Source organism: Mus pahari, chromosome 21 (assembly GCF_900095145.1).
Source record: "Mus pahari chromosome 21, PAHARI_EIJ_v1.1, whole genome shotgun sequence".
NCBI classification, from domain to species: Eukaryota; Metazoa; Chordata; class Mammalia; order Rodentia; family Muridae; genus Mus; species Mus pahari.
In genome coordinates, this window is record NC_034610.1 from 49,638,780 (window position 1) to 49,644,431 (window position 5,652).

A 5,652-nucleotide genomic window follows, 5' to 3' on the forward strand; every position below is an offset into this window, starting at 1 on the left:
AGCATCCACTTCTGTGTTTGCCAGGCACTGGCATAGCCTCACAAGAGGCTGCTATATCAGGGTCCCTTCAGCAGAATCTTGCTGGCATGTGCATGTGTCTGGGTTTGGTGGCTGATGATGGAATGGATCCCCAGGTGAGGTAGTAAGACTAGATTTTTTAAAAAAAAATTTATTGTGTTTTATTGTGAAAAACAAGTAGTTCTCTGAATTCTAGATTCAACTGCAAATAGAATTCGTATGAAATTGTTAGTGATAACATGACTTTAAATCTGGCATTTTTGATAATGATATATGGTAAGTCTAGATCTTAATAATCTTTTTCTGTCCCTCTCTCCCTCTCTTCCATTCTCTTTCTATAAAAGTTAAAGCCAAAAAAGTGAGAGAGAATATAAAGAGCTTTAAGTCTTTCTCTGAGCTTAAAAAATACATTAAAGCAACTTCTAAAAAGAATATTTACTTCACAAGAAATTCAGAAATGGAAACAAAAGGTTATAGAGGCGTTCAGAAAATTCAATCATACATAAGTAAATTGTGTGAACTGTTGTTTATTTTGAATTAACCTGAGCAAATTCAGTCTGTTATTTTCTTTCCCTTCTCTGTTAAAGTGTGGTTTGCAAAGATGAACTTTTATGACTGTCAGAAAAATATAATGTAAAAATGACCAGTGATTTTTAACTCATTAACTAATGAAGGAAACAGTAATTTTTAAAGTTCTAAGAGCTTGGTAAGATGTCCATGTACATGCATTTAATTTTGTGATGAAATGTGAGAACAAAGTTATTCAGTAAAATACAGGCTGTTGTGACCTTGTGGCTTCTGGTTTACCTACTTGCATCTGCTAGGCAAAAGCTGTAAGTCATTCGTCCAAGGCATCTGAGTATATCTGGAGATGTACTCCTGTGGTTATTAGAGATCACTCTTATGCAGGCTTACAATGAAACGGTGCAAGTGAGCTCCTAAGCTACTGTCTCTACACTCTCAAACCACCATCCCACAAACATGGACCAGGTAATGCAGTTTGTCGAGTGAAGTTGGCAGTTTGTAAAGGATTCAATTTGGCTGGTTAAAAGATGCACCAAACCTGGCAGAAAAGAATTCCAGAAGATTGCCATGGCTATAGCTATAGAATTTGCTATCAGGGGATTCATTGGCTTCTTTGTGAAACTGATCCATATCCCTATTAATAACATTATTGTGGGTGGCTGAGTACTTTCTCATCATGGGACAAGTGACCCTGTGAGGGGGTGACAAGCTCATGAAGTAAAACATTGCCTGGATGCTGTGTGGGTTTTGTTTCTTTCCTCCTTCCTATGAGGTTTTCTATTTCTCAAAAGAATTTAAAAAAAAAAGATAAAAGAAAAGAAAAAGAAAAGGTGCAAGTGAGACGAGAAAGATAAAAGAACACTAGGATATGTAATATTGGAGCCAAGTATTGTGCTCAAGGAGGTAAGAAGTTTAAAGAAAGATCTGATGCTAAATGGAATAAAGGGCATGGTATAGTTTGGTCAAGACCCCATCCAGCTCAGCTTCAAATTTGTGAAAATCAATTAGAGGGAAATGTAGGCAGCCTAGGAACCATCAACAACAAAAAGATGAAGCAGCTGTAATTTAAGGAGGGACCAGGTTCCAGATCCAGGAAACAGACGTAGTTAGCTTAGTGGTTCTGGATTTAGTGTCAAGGAGGACACAAGAAAGGGGTTGCCACATATTCTTCTGAGGTTAAAGAAATTGGCCAAGGCCAGGTATATGGCAAGGGAGTCCCTGCTTGGAGGTCTAAAGAAGCCATTGTGTGAAGCTGAGAATGTGAATCTTTGGAGAGCTCCAGGTATTGGGAATGACAAAGCTATATGATACTTATAAAGGAGAGCTATAGAGGGTGCAGAACAAAGCCAGGAGAGAGAGGTGTACTACAGTCAACAGAGCTAGGAGTGGGAGATACGGAAAGTATTTAAGACCTTGGACATTGGATAAAGAGCTGTAGAATTTGCAGTTTTCCCTGCTAAGTTTCCACCCTGTTTTTTCCCAATATTACCTCACTGCTCTTCTCTTCCTTCTCTTTTCAATGATAGTGTATATTCTGTGCCTCGTATGTCAGATGTATGTGATCTGATTCTTGGGTTTCATTTCATAAGGGATTTCAATTAAGAGACTACCATGAGGCTGAGAAGAGACTTTGGACCGTTAAACAGTGTTGAGACTGTGAACGTGTGGGAACCTCTGAGGTTGGACTGAATGGACTTTGCATTATGATATGGTTACAAGCCTGCAGGGGCCAGGGAGTAGAGTGTAGTAGTTTGCATGAGACTGGACTCTTTAGGCTTATATGTTTGAATGTTTGGTCCCCAGTTAGTGGAACTATTTGGTAAAGATTGTAATGACAAAGCAACTTTGAAGTCCATGTCCAGGAGTAATATAGCTGGACCTTGAGATAAATTAATTCCCATCTTCTTTTGGAACTGTCACAATGGTTTCCAAAGTGGCTGTACAAGTCTTCAATCCCACTGGCAATGCATGAGTGTTCTCCTCACTCCATATCGTCCGCACTATGAGCTGTCATTTGTTTTACTGAGCTTGGCTATCCTGACAGGTGTAAGATGATATCTTAAAGTAATTTTGATTGCATTTCCATGATGACTAAAGATGTTGAACATTTAGTTTTTCTCAGCTCTTTGGGATTTCAATTCTTTAATATTCTGCTTAGATCTGTTTAATTCCATTTTAAACTGGGTTATGTATTTTCTTAACATCCAGGTTTTGTTTGCGTTGTTTATAAGTGGATATTCTATCAGATGTGTAGTTGTTAAGGTTCTTTTTCCCAGTCTGTAACCTGTCACTTTGAATGATGTTGTCCTTTGCAATACTGAAGCTTTTAAATTTCCTGAGGTCCTGTTTACTGTTTTTTCTAGTGGCTATGTTAATGGTGCTCTGTTAAGAAAGTCTTTCTTTGGTTGGTAGTTTAGTCCCTGGGAGCTCTGGGGGTACTGGTTGGTTCATATTGTTGTTCCTCCTATGGGGCTGCAAACCCCTTCAGCTCCTTGGATCCTTTCTCTAGTTCCTCCATTGGGGACCTTATGCTTAGTCCAATGGTTGGCTGTGAGCCTCCACTTCTGTATTTGTCAGGCACTGGCAGAGTCTCTCAGGAGACAGCTTTATCAGGCAAGCACACATTGGCATCCACAATAGAGTACACATCGAGGCACTCAAGGCTCCAGCTGCATATGTAGTAGAGGGTGTCCTTGTGGGACAACAATGAGAGGAGAGGCCCTTGGACTTGTGAAGGCTTGATGCCCCAGTGTAGGAGAATGCCAGGACAGGGAAGCAGGAGTGGGTGGGTTAGTGAGCAGGAGGAGGGAGGTTGGGATAGGGGGTTTTCAGAGGGGAAATAAGGGAAGGGAAAAAATAGAAATGTAAATAAAGAAAATATTTAGTGATAATAATTAAAATAAAGAAAGTCTTTTCTTGTGTCAATGAGTTGAAGGGTATTCATCACACTTTCTTTTCTATTGGATTCATCATATCTGGTCTATGCTGAGGTCTTTGATTCATTAGAAGTTGAGTTTTGTGCAGTGTGACTAAGTATGTGTCTATTTTCATTCTTCTACATGCAGTGATGTAGTTTGAACAATATCCTTTGTCAAAAGGTCTTTAGTTGTCCTTCCACCCCATGGGTTTTTCTTTATAAAAAAATCACTTGTCTGCTGGGGTGAGGACTTATTTATAGGTTTCAGTTCTTTTTCATTGACCAATATGTCTGTTTTCATGCCAATGCTATATTACTCTGATTACTCTAGCTCTAAAGTACAATTTTCGTTCAAGGATGCTAAGGACTGATACATTTTAGATGATGCATTTGTGTGTCTGTGTCTTTGTGTGTATATGTGCTTGTGTGTTTCCATATGAAGCTGAAATTTTTCCTTTCCAGTTATGTGAAGAAGAATTGTATTTGAATTTTGATGAGTATTGTATTGAATTTGCAGACTGCTTTTGGTAAAATGGTCATTTTCACTACATTAATCCTACGGATCCATGAGCATGACAGATATTTTCATCTTCTGATACCTTCTTCAGTTTCTTTCTTCAATGTCTTAACGTTTTTAATAATACAATTCTTTCACTTGCTTGCTTAGGGATACCCTAACATTTTTTTTTGAGGCTATTGTGAAAGGTATTGTTTCTCTGATTGCTTTTCCTGTTCGTCGTATTTGTGCACAGGAACAGCACTGACTTTTTGTGCTAATGTTGTATTCAGAGGCCTTGTTGAATGTGTATCAGCGGTAGAGAATTTCCAGTGGAACTTTTACAGCCATTGACATATGCAGTCATATCATCTACAGTTAGAGCTGCTTTGACTCTTCACTTCCTGTTTGTATCTCCACGATCTCCTTCTGTTGCCTTAGTGCTCTAGTTAAGACTTCAAGTTTTGTATTGACTAGATAAGGAGAGGGTGGATAGCCATGTCTTGTTCCTGTTTTACTGGGAATCCTTTGACTTTCCTCTCGATTTATGTTAATGTAGGCTGTGAGCTTGCTGTAAATCACCTCTATTATTATGAGATATATTCCTTGTACCCCTAGTCTCTCCAGGATATTCATTTTAAGGGGGTGTTGGATTTTGTCAAATATCTTTTCTTCATCTAATGAGAGGATCATATGCTTTTTGACTTTCAGTCTGCTTTCATGACAGATTTCATTCATTAATTTACCTAGGTTGGACATTCCTGCATTTCTAGGATGAAGCCCCTTGATGATGGTGAATGGTCTTTTTGTTGTATTCCTGGATTTGTTTTGCAATTGTTTTATTGAGAATTTTACATCCATGTTGTTAAAATTCTCACTTTTTTTGTGTATGTGGATCCTTTATGTGGTTTAGGTCTCAAAAATATTGAGTAATGTTTCTGTTTCTAAGTTGTGGAATAATTTGAGGCGTATTGGCTTTAACGTGTGGTAGAATTTTGCATTAAAACTATCCGGCCCTGGGTGTTTGTTTTTGTTTGTTAGTTTGGTTTGGTTTTGGTTGGGAGACTTTTAATTAGTTTTACTATTTACTAGGGGTTATAGGTCTGTTTAAGTTGCTCATCTGATCTTGTTTTTGACTTTGGTAGGTGATATATATTGAGTAATTATGAATTACTTTTAGATTTTCCAATTTGGTGGAGTATAGGTTTTTAAAATATGTCCTTATGATTATCTGAATTTCCTTGATATCTGTTGTTATGCCCCCAATTTTGTCTCTATATTTGTAAATTTAGATTCCCTCCCTCCTCTGTTTCTTGCTCTCTCCATCTATTACCCTCCCTCTCCACCCTTCTTGTTATTTAGCTAAGGGTTTGTCAATCTTAATGATTTTCTCAAAGAATCAACTCTTTGTTTCTTTTATACTTTCATTGTTTATTTTGTTTTTATAGTTTATTATTTCTTTCAGTGTACTCCTTTTGTGTGTAATTTGTTCCTTGTGTTTTAGAACTTTCAGGTGTGATATTGAATTACTAATGCTAGATCTCTTTAATTTTGTTTAATGTAGACACTTAGAACTATTAACTTGCCTCTTAGAACCATCTTCATTGTGTCTCATAAGTTTAGGTATACCACCTGCTCACTTTCATTCAATTCTAGAAAGTCTTTTAATTTCTTCAGTTTTTCTCTTGACCCATTT

At 37.5% G+C, this 5,652-nt stretch overlaps 1 pseudogene; it reads left to right on the plus strand.

Annotated features, from left to right (window-relative positions):
• The first annotated feature begins 999 nt into the window (after nucleotides 1-999).
• LOC110338454 lies at nucleotides 1,000-1,206 on the plus strand (annotated as a pseudogene).
• Nucleotides 1,207-5,652: the final 4,446 nt, after the last annotated feature.